Source organism: Notolepis coatsorum (assembly GCF_963971535.1).
Source record: "Notolepis coatsorum genome assembly, chromosome: 5".
Classification (NCBI taxonomy): Eukaryota; Metazoa; Chordata; class Actinopteri; order Aulopiformes; family Paralepididae; genus Notolepis; species Notolepis coatsorum.
In genome coordinates, this window is record NC_140169.1 from 166,736,529 (window position 1) to 166,758,952 (window position 22,424).

Genomic DNA, 22,424 nt, shown 5'->3' on the forward strand with positions numbered 1-22,424 from the left:
TATTACACTATCACACTATTACACTATCACACTATCACACTATTACACTATTACACTATCACACTATTACACTATTACACTATTACACAAACACTATTACACTATCACACTATTACACTATCACACTATTACACTATTACACTATCACACTATCACACTATTACACTATTACACTATCACACTATTACACTATTACACTATTACACTATCACACTATCACACTATTACACTATCACACTATTACACTATTACACTATTACACTATTACACTATTACACTATCACACTATCACACTATCACACTATTACACTATTACACTATTACACTATCACACTATCACACTATTACACTATCACACTATCACACTATCACACTATCACACTATTACACTATTACACTATTACACTATCACACTATTACACTATCACACTATTACACTAAAACACTAGTACACTATCACACTAGCACACTATTACACTATTACACTATTACACTATTACACTATCACACTATTACACTAGCACACTATCACACTATTACACTATCACACTATTACACTATCACACTATCACACTATTACACTATTACACTATTTGCACTCTTACCCACTATTACACTATTACACAGTATTACATACTATTAAACTATTACACAGCATTACAGTATCACACTATTATACTATTACGCAGCATTACAGTATCACACTATTAAACTATTACACAGCATTACAGTAGCACACTATTATACTATTACACACTTACACATAGGGGCGTGGTTAACCTAAACCAATGAAAGTAGTCACCTGTATTGAATTAATTGACGCCTCCCATAAGTCTCCACGACAAACGGTTCATGAGATATGAAAGGGGGGGGGCTTATTTCAATGGACAATCTGTTTGTAGTTCTGTGTGCATTGTATTGTGATTAGTCTATGTGTTTTTTTTTTACTATATTATTGATTGATTGCGAAGCACTTTGGTCAACTTTGTTGTTTTTAAACGTGCTATATAAATAAAGTTGGATTGGATTGGATGGTGGAAATCAATTCCTAAATGTTTTTAATGCATAGGTATGCTGTAGCAACGCACACAGGTTCCCTACAGAGCACCATGAAGCCTTGAATCAATGCATTTGAATGGTTGTGTGGCTTTTGAGTCGTCTGAGAAACTCAATTAGGTCTTTGACACCGACTAACCTCCTCTCCTTTATCTGCTCCACCAGCCTGACTAACCTCCTCTCCTTTATCTGCTCCACCAGCCTGACTAACCTCCTCTCCTTTATCTGCTCCACCAGCCTGACTAACCTCCTCTCCTTTATCTGCTCCACCAGCCTGACTAACCTCCTCTCCTTTATCTGCTCCACCAGCCTGACTAACCTCCTCTCCTTTATCTGCTCCACCAGCCTGACTAACCTCCTCTCCTTTATCTGCTCCACCAGCCTGACTAACCTCCTCTCCTTTATCTGCTCCACCAGCCTGACTAACCTCCTCTCCTTTATCTGCTCCACCAGCCTGACTAACCTCCTCTCCTTTATCTGCTCCACCAGCCTGACTAACCTCCTCTCCTTTATCTGCTCCACCAGCCGGCCAGACATCGCTCTCCTCTGGTTCCTCATTCCCTTCAAAGCTGCAAAAAACCTGATCTGTAACCAGTACAGGTGGCTGACCATCAAGATCGTCCTGGCGCTGCTGTTCGTGGCCATGCTGGGGCTGTTCCTCTACAGCGCACCTGGATACATGGTGAAGAAGATGATGGGTGCTTGAGATACAGTACCCCCCCCGCGCGCGCGCGGAAACGTACCGGTTTTAGAGAGGCACGCACCCCACCCACCAGCGGCCCCTGTAGTCCTTAGAGCTTTTTAGTTTTTTTCCCCACCAAGATGATGATTGCTAAGTTTGCATTGATTTACCTGGCTGTTTACAAAAGTGATCATTTGAATTTCTTGGTCAACGGTGTGCAGTATATACATATGATTTAAAATTTGTGAATAAATTGATGAACTAAGCCTATTTCTTTTTACTGTAAAGTCCTTCTTTCAGCTCTGAAATGGTTAACCACACGTTTCTTTTAGGCTTCTTTTAAAAGTCGGAATGAAAACAGTGATCGGGGGCTCGTCTCCTTTATGCCATTTGTATCTCTCATAGTTTTGGAGAGATACAAATTGTTGATTGATAGTCGTTGTTAGATTTTGTTGACTTTTAATTCATGAATTATCCCCAGGACAGGACTCTGCGTTGTGTTGTTGGATGTTGCGAAGTATAAGTATAATTAAATCTCCCTTTGCTATAATATACGATCCCGGTATTCGTTATAACACAGGTTTATTGGCACGAACAGCAAAATGGTTACGACTAGGTTGCCCTCAGGTCCTCGCTGAGTGAGCTGAATATGGAAGACTGGTTATCCCCCTTTCTGCGCCTAAAGCTCAACACAACCTCCGTCCTCCTAGATCCGTTACCCCAGTGAGAGACGCCATCTGGACACTTATCTAGTCTAGCTAACTAAAATGTTGACACTTGACGTAATATCAGGTCAGAAATAAGAATAAGATTGTTCTATATCAACACTCTCGGCTCAAGGTCCAGGTGGACTTAAACGATTGTCTTAATGGTTTTATCTTCTAAGAAAATGCTACCCAAATCCTTAATGTTTTTGAAGAGTATTTGCACTTTTTGCCACTTGACAAAGGAAACTATACAACATGACTTAAGATAACGCACTATAAGAAATGTTTGTCAAATTATTGTTGCTATAGACGGTCCATATCTTAAATCATTGCAATGTGTGAATGAATGAATGAATGAAAACTTTATTTAACAGATTGCAGAATGGGTACAATACAGTACGGCTCAATACATACAATTGTTAAGGGGATGCAGACCTGAGAAAGACGTTTGTCTTGTTTCCATCAGGGTCCCCCATTTTCAATTCATATAGACATTTATGACATACATAACATACATGACATTTATGGCATAGGGACATATAGGTATTTAGTACTGATACATTTGTGACATAGGCGGTATTCAAATATACAGTACTGTTACCCCTAGATCCTGACAGAGTATATACATATGATGGGGAGGGGACTGTACATTAGGAGGGGGTGGGTGGGTGGGAGGGGAATATACATACGGCGGGGAGGGAATATATACATGCGGTGGGGAGGAGACTGTCTATTAGGAGGTGGTGGGGGTTTTGGGCATTTACGGTGGCCAGTTTCGAATTGCAGCCTCCCGTAGGTGCTCTTTAAGGGCGGTTTTGAATGTGGGCAGGGATTCACATTCCTTTACAGCTTTGGGTAGGGCGTTCCACATTGTTGTGGCATAATTGCGAAACGTGTTTAGTCCCTTGTTTGAGCCGAATCTGGGTTTAACATGATTTGTTGAGCTTCCTCTGGTGTAGTGGTTGTGGTATTCACTGACCTTTGGGAAGTATTTTGACATGTACATGGGCACCCCGGTCGTATAGTGTATCTTGTAGACCAGGCCCATTGCAAGTTGCTGTACTCTGTCGTCTACTCTAAGCCATCCTAGGTTGGCAAAGTGGGCAGGGGTGAGGTGGGTTCTGGGGTTCAGGTCAAGTAGTAGTCTGACCAGTTTGTTTTGTGATGTTTGTAATTTTGTTTTAAGCGCCTTTGAGGTGCTTTGGTACCATGAGGTGCACGCATAGTCATAGTACCCTTGAATGAGTGCTCCTGCCAGAGTCCTCAGGGTATTCTTGTTTACCAGAGAGGAGATCCGGTACAAGAATCTAGTTCGTTGGTTGACTTTTTTTATTACATTGGATGCCATTTTGTCACAGGAAAGATTTGCCTCTAGGATGGAACCCAGGTAGGTAATTTCGTCTTTCCTTGTGACAATATTGTCACCCACTGTAACTGAGAAGCCGTCGGTCTTGCTGAGTTTGTTATTTGAACCGAAGAGAATGGACTCTGTTTTGCCCATGTGTAATGATAGTTTGTTATCAGCGAGCCATATGCAGATTTTGCCTAGTTCCGTGCTGAGGGTTTTTTCAACCTGCAATTTGTTCTTGTCAGAGACCAGCAGGGCTGAGTCGTCCGCAAACAGGAACAAGTTGCAGTCACAGTCACAGTGCAGATTTGTTATGTTAGCATTAGTTCACAAAGAAACAGTTACAAATCTGATGTCCCCCCCCCCCCCACACTTGTGAAGATGATCATTAAGGTTTGATGCATCTGTACCTGAATGTCCATGTCATCCGTTGGATCAACAGTGTGCAGTTTAACATGTATTGACTTTGTGAATAAACTGAACATCCCAACGTTTAATATTGCAGTCATGTCTGTATATACCGTGTGTATGAAGGAGAAAGTGGAAAAATCAGTCGATTCTGGTTCTCGTCAACATTGCAACATAGCCCCCCATTCCTTCTATTCTAGGAATACCTTGCATGTTGCATCAAGTAACTTCTAAGGAGTCATGTTATTGTTAAATCTTCTACGTATTGATTTTAGATTGGGAGGAAATCACAATTAATCATCTGTCCACTCAAGTGGACATCATGCATCACTAGCTATATTTTGACTACCATACATACTTATTACTGTGACTGTTGTATGTCTGTGTGTATACTGTATTTCTGTTTATACTGTATGTCTGTGTGTATACTGTATGTCTGTGTGTATACTGTACGTCTGAGCTGTGTGTATACTGTATTTCTGTGTATATTGTACGTCTGTGTGTATAATACGTCTGTGTGTATACTGCACGTCTGTGTGTATACTGTATATCTGTGTGTTGTGTGTATACTGTACGACTGTGTGCTGTGTGTATACTGTACATCTGTGTGTATACAGTAAGTCTGAGCTGTGTGTATACCGTATTTATGTGTATACTGTACGTCTGTGTGTATAATGTACGTATGTGTGTATACTGTACAACTGTGTGCTGTGTGTATACTGTATGTCTGTGTGTATACTGTACGTCTGTGTGTATACTGTATGTCTGTGTGTATACTGTACGTCTGTGTGTATACTGTATGTCTGTGTGTATACTGTATGTCTGTATGTATACTGTACATATGTTGTAAATATGTGAATCACAATGGACTTTTCATTTTATATAATTTTCTTGGTTTTGTTAATACACACAGTATTACTATGTTATACCATATAATTATTAATGCAGTATATTTTCAGTTGAAAACTATAAATGCATGTTGTCCACTCAAGTGGACATGTTGAAAAATCTTGTTTTTCATGCTCCAAGAGCAATGACAACACATGGGGGGGAGATCCTGACTGAGGTTGTCATAATTCATGCATGAAAGGGTTAATATATATATAATATTTTTTTTATCAACTTAAAAATATACAGTAGTTGACATATCTGACATCACAGATTGGGGCGGGACAGAGTGGTCAGCAAAATGACCAGGTGTTTACATTTACATTTACATTTAGTCATTTAGCTGACGCTTTTATCCAAAGCGACTTACAAGTTCTGTGCGACAAGACAGCAAGAAGGGTATAACTCTATCAGCTGAGTAACAATGTTCATCAAAGTGTTGCGTGTTACAGTGTAGGTTAGTTTATTAGGACAAGTGCATGACATTAAGGTTAGTCGGGGTTAGATTTTTTTTTTTTTTTTTTTATCATTTCAGATAATGGTTGAAGAAGTGAGTCTTTAGTCGACGGCGAAAGATTGGACGGGATTCGGCTGTCCTAACTGGGATGGGTAGTTCATTCCACCATTGTGGGGCAAGGACTGAGAATAGGCGGCTTCTCTTTGATGACCCTCCGGGAGCTTGGATAGGAGTAGATCTGAGGCGGCCAGAAGACGCAGAGCGTAGGGGTCTTGAGGGTGTGTAGTTAGAGACCATTGACCGGAGGTAGGCGGGAGCGGTTCCCTTTGCCGCACGGTATGCTAGGTCGAGGGCCTTGAAGCGGATACGTGCAGCAATGGGGAGCCAGTGCAGGTCCCTAAGAAGTGGGGTGACATGGGCTGACTTCGGTAGGTTTGAGATCAGGCGGGCCGCTGCATTTTGAATGAGTTGAAGAGGCTTGGTGGCAGTGGCCGGGAGGCCAGCTAGCAGTGCGTTGCAGTAGTCGAGGCGGGAGATGACTGTTGATTGGACGAGGAGTTGGGTGGCTTCTTTTGTCAGGAAGGGGCGTATCCTTCTGACGTTGCTCAGGAGGAATCTGCAGGTTCTGGTTGTCGCTGCGATGTGAGCAGAGAAGTTCAACTGGTCGTCGAGGACAACACCAAGGTTCTTGGCGGTCGGCGACGCGGTCACAGCTGCATTCTCGACTGTGATGGAGAGGTCGGTCAGGGGGGAGGATTTGGCCGGCAGGTGGAGCAATTCTGTTTTGCTTAGGTTCATTTTGAGGTGGTTGGTCGTCATCCAGGCGGAGATGTCGGACAGACAGGCCGAGATCCGCTCAGAGACGTGGATATCTGAGGGAGGGAAGGAGAGGAAGAGTTGAGTATCATCGGCATAACAATGATATGAGAAGCCATGAGATGTGATAATGTTACCCAGTGATTTAGTGTAGAGGGAGAAGAGAAGGGGTCCTAGGACCGAGCCCTGGGGGACACCCGTCCGGAGGGGGCGGGTGGCCGACAGAGTCCCTCTCCATGACACTTGGTAGGAGCGGTCATTGAGGTATGATGTCAGCCATGTCAGCGCAGATCCAGCCACTCCCATTCCTGCGAGGGCCGCGAGGAGGATCTGATGGTTGACTGTGTCGAAGGCTGCAGATAGATCTAGGAGAATCAGGACAGAGGAGAGGCCTTTCGCTTTTGCTAAGTGAAGTGCCTCTGTGACCGCAATGAGGGCAGTTTCTGTGGAGTGGCCAGTCCGGAAGCCAGACTGATTGGGGTCTAGGAGGTCATTCTGTAAGAGATAAGCAGTAAGTTGGTTGGATACAGCACGTTCAAGTGTTTTAGAAAGGAAGGAGAGAAGAGAGACAGGGCGATAGTTGGCTATGACGGTGGGGTTCAGGGTTGGTTTTTTATGAGGGGCGTGACTCTGGCTTGTTTTAGGGAGGTGGGGACCACCCCCGAGTTGAGTGAGGAGTTGATGGTTGCAGTTAGGAATGGGAGGATGTCCGGTGCTATGGTCTGGAGGAGTGGGGAGGGTAGCTGGTCCAGCTGGCATGTAGTCGGACGGTTCGACGTTACCAGTGTCAGGGTCTCGGCTTCTGTAATGGGAGAGAAAGATGACAGAGTGAAGGATGAGGTTCTCGATTCAGCGTTTGGAATGGGTGGGGGTTGGGAGAAGGAGCTGCGGATGTTCTCCACTTTTTCCTCAAAGAAGATCGCAAAGTCTTCGGCAGAAAAAGATGAGGGAGGAGGAGGTGGGGGGGGAGTGAGGAGGGAGGACATGGTAGCATGCAGTTTGCGAAGATTCTTGGCAGAGGCCTCGATCCTATGGTGAAAGAAAGAAGCTTTGGCATTAGTAATGGTTTTGGAGAATGTTAACAAGAGGTTGTGATATGTGTCGATGTCAGCAGTGAGGCGTGACTTTCTATACTTCCTCTAGTTTAGTTTACTCTTTAAAAGCAGCTCTGGTATATGACATGACAGACCTATCAACTGACTTATAATTACTATAGAAGGCATAGGAGAACCCATGGTAGATTTCTTCTAAATGTTCTACGTGTGTGATGGCTTCTCCACTCACCTGGGGTTCCTTTCATCCCAGGGAAACCAGGAGGACCTGCAGAGAACAATGTTCAACAGAGTTATTTGCACAACATACACACCTATTTCCCTTACAAAAGCTGCTGGAATATTCAGGACACACACACACACACACACACACACACACGCACGCACCCCCTTCTTGGGCAATATGCCCAAAATATCATATCACCATAGTGTGACGTACATGGGTACGTGGGTTGGTCATTACCATTATTACTGTATTTATGACACCATCTGAACATCAGGTTAGTATATGTAAATAATTAAATATGTTATGTTTTGGATGTGATGTGTGTGTGTGTGTGCATGATAGCTAATGCTGTCTCTTTTTCTCTGTTAGGTGCCGCCCGCCCGTCCCTACACTGAAGAGTGCTGATTGCCTAATGGGTGACAGCTGATGGCAATCACCTAGAGAGGGACGGGTGGACAAATACCTGACAGCACACACTCGTCCGGGCGCCTCATGGAGTCATTTGCCAGTGACCATAGAGTTGGAGGTTGCCATTGTTTACCACTGTTTGTGTGGAATAGTTATTATAACACTGTCCACTGTTGTTTGTGTGGAATAGTTATTATAACACTGTCCACTATTGTGTGGGACTGATTCACTGTGTGTTCATGTTGTTCACACCACTTACCTGGTAGGCATTGTATTTGTGTTGGTGCAGCTACCAGGTGAGTATATATATATATATATATATATATATATATATATATATATATATATATATATATATATATATATATATATATATATATATATATATATATATATATATATTAAGGCTGTCAAATATATCGCGTTAATATCGCGTTAACTCCCGATTCTATTAATGCCACTAATTTTTTTAACTCAAGATTAACTAAAAAAAAAAAAAAAAAATGTTTACTAGACTTCACTCAGGTGTATTATTGATGCTCTCATTGATACTATGTTTGTTTCTGAAGTGTGTGTGTGTGTGTGTGTGTGTGTGTGTGTGTGTGTGTGTGTGTGTGTGTGTGTGTGTGTGTGTGTGTGTGTGTGTGTGTGTGTGTGTGTGTGTGTGTGTGTGTGTGTGTGTGTGTGTGTGTGTGTGTGTGTGTGTGTGTGTGTGTGTGATATAGAGAGAGAGGGGGGTGAGAGAGATGAGGAAGGGGCAAAAGAGAAAAAGAGCTGGGAGAGTGTGTGTGTGAGGGAGAGAGGGGGGTGTGTGATTAATCAGCCCTTGTGTGTGTGAATGTAACAAGTTCCTAACGTTTTCTTTCCCCTATTATTTCATGCACACTTTATTCATTGTTTTAAATTATTATTTTCTTTTAAGTTATTTTGTGCATCACTCTGTTTTGAATTTGATGCAAATTTGCAATGCATGAGGGTCATCCTTTTGTGTTAAATGGCTGCACAAAGCAAGCATTTGTTGACTCGCATGTTGATAAGAGTATTAAAACTTGGAACTTGAAAAAGATCTGTTTAAGGTAAAAAAAAAAAAAAAAAAAAATGCGATTAATTTGCGATTAATCGCGAGTTAACTATGGACAATCATGCGATTAATCGAGTTAAATATTTTAATCGTTTGACAGCACTAATATATATATATTATTATATTATATTATATATATATATATATTAGTGCTGTCAAACGATTAAAATATTGTGAGGCGGGTCTGGTCGAGTGTGCCGCGTACTCAAATCGGCACCGGGCAAGTTGTTTCACCGAGACGTGGATACGTGGCTCATACGCTGTTTGGATTATGTAATCGGGTTTAGTAGAAACGAAGGGCGACCGGTGTAAATCAGGAATCTTGTTGTGCGATTACAGGAATAACACGGGAAGGATTAATATAAGCGGGGCTGGCTAGTGTTTGCGAGGCTGCAATAACATAGTTTTCTGGCTGAGCGTGTTGACCGGCATTACGACGGCACCTGGTATCTGTGGGGATTATCGGCCGAATTAAATGAAGAAATATGTTCGTTTTTAGGACATATTCAAGTGGATCAAGACGGCGGAAGGGTTGTTCGCAAGGTGAGTTTGTGAATTAAGGAAACCCGAACTGCCTAAGGAGATCCTGTTTGATACATTAAACACGCTGGCATATTAATTAATTATGTGCGCTGTGATAAGGGGCGAACGGTGGTGCTTAAACATTTCGGTTGAGAGACTGACTTGGTACTTAGTGGGGATTCAATTACAAAGCTGTTGTAAACTTAAACATTCAGTATAGTAAGATGTACGATTACACTTGGTCTCGTTTTTAATAGTCGCGCGGAAGTTATTGAATAAAGTGAAACGGAATGTGAGAACTGCCGCGCGACGTTCGAGGGACAATAGTATGTAAGTCTGAATGGTTGTTTGTGTTTTTATTTGTTGTTAGGAGTGGCAGTATGATTGAATGTTTAGAGGATGGCTATGGTTAAGTATGATTGATGATACGTATGAGGTTATTGTTGTATTATTATGTAATTTAAGTCACCGGTTAGCCGTGGGGATATGTAATGATAACGCCGGTTTTTCGAGGGCCGGTGGAACGCAGCGGCGGTTGGCTACTGTGTTAGCCTGGGGGCGACCGGAGGATACTAGTGACGGGGCGGCGTAGGTTCGCATGTATAAAGTCGATCGATAGTGTCTTGGGTTTACGGGGATGTGTTAGGCACTTTAAAATGTTCATATTCGACGCGGATAAAGCAGTTGTTTAATGTTTTAGGTGATCGGGATGGTATGTAACTAGGACCCGGAAGTCGTTCTGAGCACACCGGTGGTGAAGGCGGCGGGGCCAAGCTAGTGTGTTGTGAGGGCCTATAGGATATTATGTTTTTATATTTTTGTTTAAATCACTACACTGGCGTTTTGAGAGGATTAGGGTTCTGTTGTGGGGAATGTGGTGTTGTGTTAACATTGCGAGGTGTCGGCCCGCACGGCGAAACGGGACGATGGGTCGTTGGGGAACGTTTTTATGGTATCATGGGGGAAGCTAAGCTAATGCTACCTAGCCGCACTAACGGCTAATGCGGTCGCCGGTTGTGACGTCATAAGGGTGCGCGGACTGGCGACCTGCGCGCGCACGAAGCTAATATGCTAAGCTAACTGTGCTGACGACATAGCATGACGAGGCTCTCGGGATGTCTCGCGATGAGGCGGCCATCTTGGTAGGGGCGCCGAGCGTCCATCTTGGTAGGGGCGCCGAGCGTCCATTGTTGAGGGGAAGGTGGAGTTTATTTAGGAATACGGTAGGGGGCAGCAGAGGACATGGTGAGTTTCCTTTTGGAACTATTTTTGGGTTCTGCACACAGAACGTTTTCATTTAGAGGTTAGTGTACTAATAAGGTTAGATTAGATTGTTGTGCTTTAATCTGGTAGTGGAATGTGGGGCCCTGGCCCCCCCCTCCCCCTCGTCCGTTCCCTTTTCCCCCTCTTCCCCTCTCTCTCTCTCTCTCTCTTTCTCCCTCTCTCGCTTCCTCTCTCTCCTTCCTTCTCTCACCCCCCCCTCTCTCTCTCTCTCTCTCTCGCCCCCCCCCCCCTTCTCTCTCACCCCCCCCCCCTCTCTCTCTCTCTCTCTTGCCCCCCCCCCCCTCTCTCTCTCTCTCTCCTCCCTCCCTCCCTCTCCCTCTCCCTCTCACCTCCCCCCCCTCTCTCTCTCTCTCTCTTACACCCCCCCCCTCTCTCTTTCTCTCTTTCTCTCTCTCGCTCCCTCTCTCTCCTTCCTTCTCTCACCCCCCCCTCTCTCTCTCTCTCTCTCTCGCCCCCCCCCCCTTCTCTCTCACCCCCCCTCTCTCTCTCTCTCTCTTACCCCCCCCCCCTCTCTCTCTCTCTCTCTCCTCCCTCCCTCTCCCTCTCTCTCTCTCTCCTCCCTCCCTCTCCCTCTCACCTCCCCCCTCTCTCTCTCTCTCTTACCCCCCCCCTCTCTCTCTCGCTCTCTCCCTCTTGCTCCCTCCCTCCCCCTCACTCCCCGCATGGTTATGGGCACAGGCTATATTGTGATGTGGTGTTATATGAACGAGGACTCTCGTTCCTGCACCGCCTCTCGTCCATTCTCTCTTCCCCCCTCGGCCCCCCCAAAACGCTCTCTCTTTCTCTCCTAGTTTGGACCTGTATATTGTTTATTGTTTTCTTTGTGGGTTTATTGTTTATTGCTGTTTACTGTAGGATTCAAAGGCAGTTGGTTGAGTTTGGGACTTGTTTGAGGCCTTGTTGTTGTTCAATATTCAGTTTTGTTGTTATTTTTAGGGTATTTCTAGTGCTGGTAGTGGTATTGGCTGGCGGGGGTGGGCTCGTGGTCTGCCACCGCGCGTGGCGGGGATGCGCTATGCGTGCGCTCGTCGAGAGCTCGCTGCCACACTACGCGCATTGGGTTATATTGTGTGTGGGTATTTGGGTGACGGTGGTTGCGGTGGTTGATTGGTGTTGGAGGTGCTGTGTGTGGGCAGCAGTGGTTGAGGGTGATATGAACTTTGGATATCCTTAAGTAGGAGGCCCGGGGTTTCGCGTTCCAGGTTGCAAACTGGGGGTGACGCCGTGGGCCACAGGTCGGGTTGACCAGTGAAGATGTCATTGGTCTGCAGGGATTTCAATGTGGGGGTAGTGTCGGCGCCTGTGGGTTATTAAACAGGTTGTATATGACGCTGTTCCGAATGCACGGGACTTCAGTGACATAAGGCACTGAAAATTGATTTCTATTCTCGTGAGTAGTGGGTTTAACACCTAAGTGGTTAGGTGTTACGAGGGAATGTAGTGATTGTGTGCAAAATTGTGTGTGAAATATGTGTGTTACTGGTATGTAAAATGTAATATGGGCGGAATACATTTTTAGGCTTTCACGGACAGAAATAAATATAGTTACACATAGAAGCGAAGATAAGGATTAAATATACACATAGTCATTTGCAAAGAACAATAAGAGTTAAAGTGCTATTAGTCACCTAAATTATTAGAGTTAAAGTGAGTTTATTCACCTAAAATACCATGTCCAGCACAGATGTGTAGAAATGATAGGCTGTAAATAACAAATTTCTGATTGACCAACGGAAGGGAAAAGGCTGATGCAAAATAAGGTTCCCCGGAGTTGTGTGAAGAAGGATCATGACAACGGGATTGAGAGATCCAGTTTTCCAATGGAGACAACTGAAAAACGATTAAGGCTGTGTCATTGATAATTCAAAATGAAAATTGCACAAATGCTCTCAAGTTATTTTAGTATAGGAGATGCCCGACATTCCATGCTTAAAGATGGATGGTTTGATGGGAAATGCCACTGATAATTAAGTGTATGCTTTTTCTTCTCTCTTCACAGCTGCTCCAGGACGGACAGGCCAGTGCTGACAAATCTCGAACTCAAGACAGGGAAATCAAATGAGCTGTTGCCATCGGGATATAGTATCACACAGCGAGTTATCAATTCCTGTTTGCACCAATATATCAGTGTGAGTGAAATTAACTCAAGTTTGGTAAAAATAGTTTGAATACAGAGAAACTTGCTTTCTAAACGGTGATATTACGAGTGTTTGAAAGAAGGTGAGAATGGAAAATACACAGATAGGAGCAACTGGAGGGTTAGATGCACTAACCATAGAAAGGGTAGACAATCTGTCTATTTCAACGACTGGAGATGTCACAATAAAAGTGACGAAACAATGGCCAAAGGTATTCAGGCCATTACAGAACCTTGTATTTAAATGTAAAAAAGGAGGCCGGTATAGAATGCGTACCCAAATCAAAAAGCAGAAAAAGAGATTACGAAAGGTGATGAAAAGAAATAATGCCGGTAGTGGGGTAATGCCGATAACCTCTGCAGACATTACATTGACCGAATTGAACAGTGACGTTAACCTGATTGACTTGAATGTGATTGCCTCCCCTCCGGAGTCCAGTGTGACGGAGGGACTGGAAATAATGTCTTTAACTCCGCCACAGGGAGTCGTTGCAGCAAGCGACCCAGAGACAACTGTATTACCCGAGCCGATCCACGCTGAAGTGTCCGTTGCGGGAGACTGCCAGTTAACCAAGGGACAACGAAAGCAACTGAGGAGAGCGATGTTGTTACAGCAGTCCCAGGGAGTTGACGCTGGCCGTGCGACGGCGGGAATAGAGACTGACAACAGGTATGGAATAATACGTGAACAGTTTCTACAGCCCACCAGTGTCCCTTGCCCAGGTTTACCCCACCCCCAACATCAGCCCCAAACTGGGAGGCGTGGCCCGGTGACGAGGAGCCAGTCAGTGAGGGCCAGGGTGGGATCCGGAGCTCGGCCATTTGGGTACTGGTTGTGCGGGATTCTCGGACATATATCGAGGGACTGTGATCAGGACCAAGGTCGGTATCAAGTACAGTGTCCACAGCCAGCAAGCTCCCCCTGTCTAGGACCCCCTCAGCACCAGAGCCAAGATGAGAGGCGGGGCCCAGCGATGGGAAGTCAATCCGCCAGCGCTGAGATGGGGGAAGAGGCGTTGTCCTATAGACAAAAGAGAGCGTTTGTGACAGCGTTCGAACAACACGAGGCAGTTCATCGAGATCTGATGAAGACACAGCTGGAGATCGGTCAAGCCGCACACGAGACGCGGAGATTGGAGCAAGAATGGGCGAGAAAGTATGTACTGATAGATAATACAGCGATTGGGGTCTTGCTTCGGGCGTCGGAATTAGCCGCACACAAGACTAAGAGGTTGGAACAAGAACTGGCAAGAAAGACTGCACTACTAGAAGCGACAGCTATTGAGATCATGTTTCGGGCATCGGTGTTAGGCAACCGGGACCAAGCAATGCCGTGTGCTTCGTTGTCTGGACAGGTAGCGGGCCCCTCTCAACAACAGGCTCAAGGAACTGTGACTGAACCAAATAGGTATGTGGCTTTCTCCTCAGAACAGGCTCAAGGGAACCGTGACGGTGATGACATACAGCAAGGACATGCTCTGGGCCCGATGTCCCCAGGGCCATCCGATCACAGGCGGGCGACCCACCGGGTCCCACAACCCAGGGGACACAGACAGGTTTGCTGGATCTGTGGACTGAAAGGTCATTTTCAAAGGTCATGTCTGCAGAGGCCACCGGCAGAATAAGAATATATGCAACTGATTAGGGTAAAGATGGACTAGATTGAATAATAAAATATGCTCCTGATTAGATTAGAATAAAAATAGAATAAAAAATAAATAGAGGGGTTAGGTGATTAGATTATGAATGGAAGTTACTGAAAATGGATGTATGATTAACTGACAAATGCATGAACTAATCAGACTAACAAGAAAATCAAATTATGTTAAACAGTTAATATTAGGTATTCAATATTAGACAGTGTGATGATGTGACACTGCGGAAGCTAGTGGTCAGTAAATTATCCATGCTTGGTCAATATTCAGATTGGTCAAAGGGTGGACTGCATGATTAAGAAATTAAAAAGACCCATAGTTGTTTCTAGTTTTTTATGGTATTGATAGACGGATATTAACAGTTATGAGTAATAGGAATAGGTGTTTACTTTTATTTTCTGTAGAAATTCTCTTTTCTAGTGTATTACGAGCAATTCCTGACTTAGGCCGGGAGCGTTCATTTTGTTTATTCATTTGATTTTCCCTTTTTTGTTTCTTAGTTAATACGGGGGTGCATAAGCCTCTAGGTCAGGGGTAGGCAACCCCAGGTACGCGTGCCTGCATAGGCACGCGGGGGCATTTTCATAGGCACAGGGGGCAGCAATAATTTTTTTTTTTTTTTTTTTTTTTTAAATATTATAGTGAAACATTTTGCACTGTTGTCGCATTTATCTTGTTGAAATCCTCCCACAGGTTATTTTTACTACCACATATTTAATTGAGACCCTTTATTTGTTTATTATTTCAATTTAGCTGGAAATACATTGCTACATCATTCAGTAACATTTGCAGAGCCTTATAACAAAAACATTATTACGGTCACCATTGTGACCAGTGGGATTAATCAACAAATTTTATTATTTATTTTTCTATTTCATTGAACATTGCACATGTTAAAAGCCATTTTTTCTACTCAAAATGTGAGTTATTACCAAGTCAACTTGTGTTCTTAAAACAATGACAATAAACATAGTTTTATTAGGTTGAAATAATGTGGTTGTGTACTTATTTTTCTGTTAACTTATTATGGATTGAAAACTGAAAACCTTAATGCACAGTAACTGAACTCAATATTTTTAAGTTCTGGTCACTTATAATATAATTTCTTTTTGTACAGTGTAGTCTTGCGATCAATCAAAACTTATTTACACGATATACCTCACATTCACCCTCCATTCACATCCTGGTGTTCTCCTGGTGTTCTCCATTAGGCCTGTAGGTGGAGCTATGACAGCACAAGTACAGTACACACACCAATGGTGTGTGATGTGTCCAAAAATGAATGGGCAAATGTGAGTGAAATGGTCGCACTGTATGCAGCTGTTTGTCTGCATTGCATCCCCCCCCCCAACTCAGATTTAGGGTTGATATAACCATCATAATAATATTGTTAATAATAACAATAACAATAATGATGTAATAATGTAAAAATTATCATTGAAAATACCTGATTATGAGGGAAAACAATTACGATGCATAGAATATTGTTGAGGCACACTAGTTACAACTATATTTCAAACAGGCACTCCATGTCAAAAAGGTTGCTGACCCCTGCTCTAGGTAATAGGTTAAAAATGAGTTGAAAAGAAAAAAGAAAGGCTCACAAGTTTAGTTTATTTTTTCATTTATTGGTTTGGCATGGTTTTTCTTTGTATGTTTTGTTTTCTGTTTCTTTTCTTTCTATATATTTTTTCTTAGGGTACCTGGCAAGCTGGGAGTGATCTCGACACATCAGGACGGGGTAGTATATGTCTATAAAATGGACTGGGAACAAAGTGAATGGACATGAGCTGGTTCATGGATTTTTGTTCTCCGCCCATTAAATGCCCGGTTCTAGGAGCTGGGGGTGTGTCGTGATTGGTGAAAGTGTTGGGAAGCATGATTCTCTGTACATTGATAAGCTTAATAGGTTTGGTCGCTATTGGCCAAATTAGTCTTTGTGTAGGGTATGAACATGTGCAATTGATGATTGGCTTGTGGGGGACTCCGTTGGCTTGGTGAAGGCTGGCGGAGAGTGTGGAAGATGTGTGTTTAAGGCGGACTGTGATTTGTTGCCATACACCTAGGACTACTGGGAGAGTGGATGTGTCAGTGCTGACTGTCCGGGCCGGGGAGCAGCTGTCCAGGGACGAAGGTAACGATGTTTGAATGTCATTCCGCATCGAAGGGTGGTGGGGTTATACTGTTGTGACAGCATAATATAAGGAGAGCCATGTGAATTTTTCTGAATTTTGAATATTAACGCTCAAGAAGCCATAGAATATATAGAAAAATAATTTGGAAAAGAAAGTTGTCAAAACTCAGACCAGTAAAGAGAGTCTGAGGGAGGAAAAGCATGGATTCTCAATCAATTGTTGTGGTAGAAGTGACCTGCACTGTCCCGAAGCGATATCTATATTCACTACAGGATACAAATGGGAGATTGGGGAACCGACATGCATCCGAGTGTGGTACGAAGCAGACCCAAGGATTCCATCGGTACTGGGGAACCAGACACTGGCTAGTGTCTACCCAGAGGTCCATGGGGACCAACACTGCAGGGCACCTAGAGAAGAACCAGGAGAAGCCTACCTCTCAGGCCTGGAGAGTTCCGGCCAACGCAGTGACCGGGTCTTGAGGCTTCAGAGGGGAACGACAGGCAACCAACGAGGAGACAGGCGGCTAGGCCTCAGCAACAACTCCGGCTGTCAACAGACGGGCTGCAAGGCCTTAACCATTGACCAGGGGGTCAACAAGCGAAAGGGTGGAGCTGCTATCGCCCCTATCAACGACCAGGCGGAGGGGGAGAGAAGCAAACCTCTTCCACTAATCCGAGGGTCAACGGGGATTGAGCAGCCAGCGACGACCTCCTCACAGCTGTGACAGCAACAGAGAAATACAGCAGGGGGTCCTACCCCTATAGAGTTCAACACGAGACATGCGGTCTCGACAAAAGACGGGGTGTGATAGAAAGGCAATTTGCTTTCTAATTCCACCTCCCAGAGTTGGTGGTAGCATTCAGCAGTCGTGAACTGCACCAGCTCTGAGAAATAAGGAGGAGGCCAGGTCGATCTAGAAAACATTGACCCCCCCTCCTCACTGTTCCAAGTCAGAATTTGACAAATCACATTAGGAAACCAATGGAAATTGATCTTGGTACGAAACAGCTTGTCAAAGACTGTACACGGGGCACAAATAACCAAAATGGACTGCTAATAAAGGTGTTTTGTTATAAGTATACATAAGAAGGAGATTTAGAAAAAGAATGTACGGTTGAATTTTAGGATCCGAGTGTGGCAAACCATATGTATTTTATCCAAGTATGATTTAAAATGTCTTAAGTATTATCCAGATAGTAGTGAGTAGAAGGTAGGATCTATGTTTGACATAATTAAGGATAGATAAACTATCCGAGTGTGGAAACTGTGGTATATTTTGAACATAGATCATGAAATAGGAATTCAAATCAAACTAATGTGTAATAGTCTTATAGAAACAGTCAAAGTGGAACAATAGTTTAAACCTGATTTGACTAGGGTGACTTAGCTCATAGAGTGTGTGTGTTTACAAAGACCTTGTGCTCACTCCAGGAGGTAATTTGCATATAGTGGCAGCTGAAGTAACAATAGAGAGAGGTTGTTAAACGGGTTCGGTGGCTAATCAGGAAGATAACCTACTTCCCCTTAGGGGGTTGTAGAACAAAGGCTCGCCACCTGAGTGGGGGACAGGAAGCCCTAGCTAAACACATATGTTCCTATGAACATATGTGGCCACCTGGTTTGCTAATAACTAAGTACATCTTCAAAGGTCTGGTAACCCATTTAGATTAGTTTGATATGAAATACAATTAGGCCTGTTTACATTGTGGTAATAATTCTGAAGTCATACTAAACTGTGTAAAATCATATGATTAATGAAACTGTATAAAAGCCTATTATTAATGAACGCTAGCGTATAAACTTAAATCCACTACAGCAGTGGTCACCAACCTTTTTAAGCCCAAGATCGCTTTTTTTTTTTTGGTGAAGGCAAGATCTACCTATTGAAGCGTTGAGAGAAAAAGACAGCCAAGATTGTACTTTAAACTAAATGACTTTTATTTGCCTGTATTCTAATTACATGCAATGCTTTGGTCCAACATTAAAACGTCAAAGTAGAACTATTATGTACTTTCTCAGTCAGTGCTAAGTGCAGTCATCTTATGCAGCATCACTTTTCACATCAAAACAAAAGTAGAACTGTAATGTGGACTTTCTCATATTATTAACATTGACAAACATATTTACAATTAGCATTTTATAAAGTAGAACTGTAATGTGTACTTTCTCAGTCAGTGCTAAGTGCAGTCAGTGCTAAGTGCAGCATCAGTTTTCACATCAGAACAAAAGTAGAACTGTAATGTGGACTCTCATATTATTAACATTGACAAACATATTTACAATTAGCATTTTATAAAGTAGAACTGTAATGTGTACTTTCTCAGTCAGTGCTAAGTGCAGCATCACTTTTCACATCAAAACAAAAGTAGAACTGTAATGTTTACTTTCTCAGTCAGTGCTAAGTGCAGTCAGTGCTAAGTGCAGTCAGTGCTAAGTGCAGCATCATTTTCACATCAAAACAAAAGTAGAACTGTATGTGTACTTTCTCAGTCAGTGCTAAGTGCAGCATCACTTTTCACATCAAAACAAAAGTAGAACTGTAATGTGGACTCTCAGTGTAAGATCTAAAAAAAAAAAAAATTATTTTTAATTTTCATGGAAAGATCTACAGGGACAGTCTCAAAGATCGACCAGTCGATCAAGATCGACGGGTTGGTGACCACTGCACTACAGAATAAGATTAGTTTTCACTTAAGGTGAAAATAGGCTTAATGATAAGAAATGTGTTTTAAGTATGATATCTCTGGGTTCATGTAATTAATGGTAATTCAAATATAGAAATTATGAAATGAATAAATGCAAATATTAGGTTGTAATTGATGGTTGTTCTCTGGGCTTAAACAAAGTATGGGGGGGTTGGCCTATTAAGCCAAACCCCTATTTTCAAATCCAAACTTAGCAGGCCTGGCATTGGAGGAAAGAATTTGATGATGTCATCACACCGAGACGCTGGGCCTTGGGATATAATGGGAGGTTGTGATGGGGAGGGGGACTCTGAAACCCAACTCACCAGGAGGAACCACACCCATCTACACACGACGCGGGCAGGACAACAAAGGACATCGCTTTTGGAGGGAAAAACAGAACTATACTTTGTTCACTAGCCAAGAGAACAAAGCCATCAACGACTTATCAACTCTACTGTAATATTAGTCTGGTTGTGATCAAGACGGCATAGTGTCTTTTATCACAACTATAGCATTCTTTACTTTTAATTGAAACAGATAATTTTTTGTATAACTTTGTGGATTTAATAAACCACTCCGTTTGAAATAACTACCCTCTTCCTTCCTGATTCCTGCCTGCACCGCTGAGCGTCATAAGTATTTCCCAGGGCTTTAAAGTTTTTGAATCACAACGCAGAGCAGATCAGCGCCGGTTCTGGTACAGAGCAGAACCGTTTAGCTTGGGAATATACTACAATACTCACTTCGTTTTCCAAGCACCCTGAGCGTGACCATCAACGGCAAAGAGGAGCTGTTCCGTGACCACAAAACTGCCGAAGCTTTCTTCAAGACTACAGCGTAATTAACTTTCATTCTCGTCAAGTCTTTCGAAGATGTCGCCTCATGTTCTTGTATGTCAATGTTGCTGACTCCAATCGATGCCAACAGGCTAGCTTTAGCCATTCACTCGCCACTAACGTTAAGTCAATCTCTCGAAAATATCCCACGTTTGTTAAACATTCCTCTTCATGATCGTTGTTAACTCCATCGACATGAAAATAGTGACTTTTTGAACTAACCGGTGGAATCGCCTTGTTTCTGTCAGTCTTTTTTTGGCTGATATTCTTTCGTTCTCTAAACTCACGTCCAACAGGTTGGGTACGCTGACTTTTTTGTTTGCCAGAAAGTGTGGCGCCTCCGTCTACTTTCTACTGCCGTAAAGCGGTAGCATAGTGTTGTAAAGTGTCGCAAGGTGTAGTCTCGTTATCTTTACATTAAGAGGAATAATTTATTTCAGTTTTTCTTTTAGGTTGTTATCTTGTACTATGTAATGCTCTCTTCTTTTCAGGTTGGACTGAGGGTATTATTATTATAAAAATAATATATATATATGTATATATTGAATTATTAGTTGTATTTATATATATATATATATTCCCTTTAATGAATCTTGTCACTGAAATGTACACTGTACCCTTTCCAACCTCACATGTGGTACTAACTTATCTTACCATTTGTAAAGTTACTACTGAGCTACATATACATAACATAAACAGACAAAGCTCAGTGAGGTGGAGTTTCTGGCCTACTCACCTAAATCCTTGGGCCTAAGGGGTCAAGGATCAATGTGCCAGTCTTGTTTTCTGTTTTTTGTTTTTCTGTTTTCTGTGTGTGCCAGTTATGTGTTCTGTCTGTTTGTCCTGTCTCTGTGTGCTCTTGTGTTTTATAATCTTTTATGGATCTGCTTTTCTCTATGTTTGGTCAATGATAGTATCCTTATTAAACGTATGAACAACTGGATAGTGTTAAAGGTTTGAAAATTATTCATTTGAATATCAGAAGCCTTCGTACCAAAATCACTCTACTTCGTGCATGGGTTGAACTATATAAACCAAATATTATAACCCTGTCTGAAACCTTGCTCTCACCTAGAATATCTAATAATGAAATTAAACTCACAAATTATGTCTTATATAGAGCTGACAGGGGAACAAAGGGAGGTGGTTTAGCCACATATGTGTCATCCACTCTGGCTTCCGAACTAATTACACCTGTTGTTGAGCCGTCTCACTTTGAGAGTATTTTTGTAAAGGTAACTCTGCATGAAAACAAGTATATTACTATAGGAAATATTTACAGACCTCCTTCTTCACCTGCTGAATCCTTTAATTCTATAGCCTCTACCATAAACTCTATAAGTAATAAAAATGAACTTATTATTCTGGGAGACTTTAATACAAATTGGATTGACAAATCATCTAACAAACAAAAAAGCATATTTGGTCATTTGAATTTAAGGGGAGACACTACAGGTGAATAGGGTAAAAAAATTAACTAATAGATATCACAATGAAAATTCCCCAGTTGATTACTTATATTAAGACAAGACTTTTTTTGTATTACAAGTTTTCTGAAATTGTATGTTTAAATATGCAAATGAGGCATTATCTACTTAAATATGCACTAATTTGCATATAATTCCAGGACAGAAATCTGAACATTGGATAAAGCCATTTTCAAAATTATAGTTTCATTTTGTTGACATATTAGAGCCAAAGGTTATTACAGAGGGGATTTTGGATATCTCTTTTTATCACTCCATAAATCAGAAAATACTCCATTCAGTCAATTTTTATGGTAAAATTCCATATTTCGCCATGTTTTTAGGAATAAAATGTGATATAAATCAGGGTATGAATGCGATATCAACAAACCCTTCTGTAAATACCTTCAGAACATAGATATGAATAGAACTGGAAGGTTTGGTGTATGTGAGTGCTACTGAAGTGGAGATTTCTGGCTCAGAGTATGAGGAAAAACTCTTAAAACTCATTTTTGGGAAAACGCCTTCAAAGTTCTGTATTGTAAAATGCCTTACTTTTTTTTTGAAACA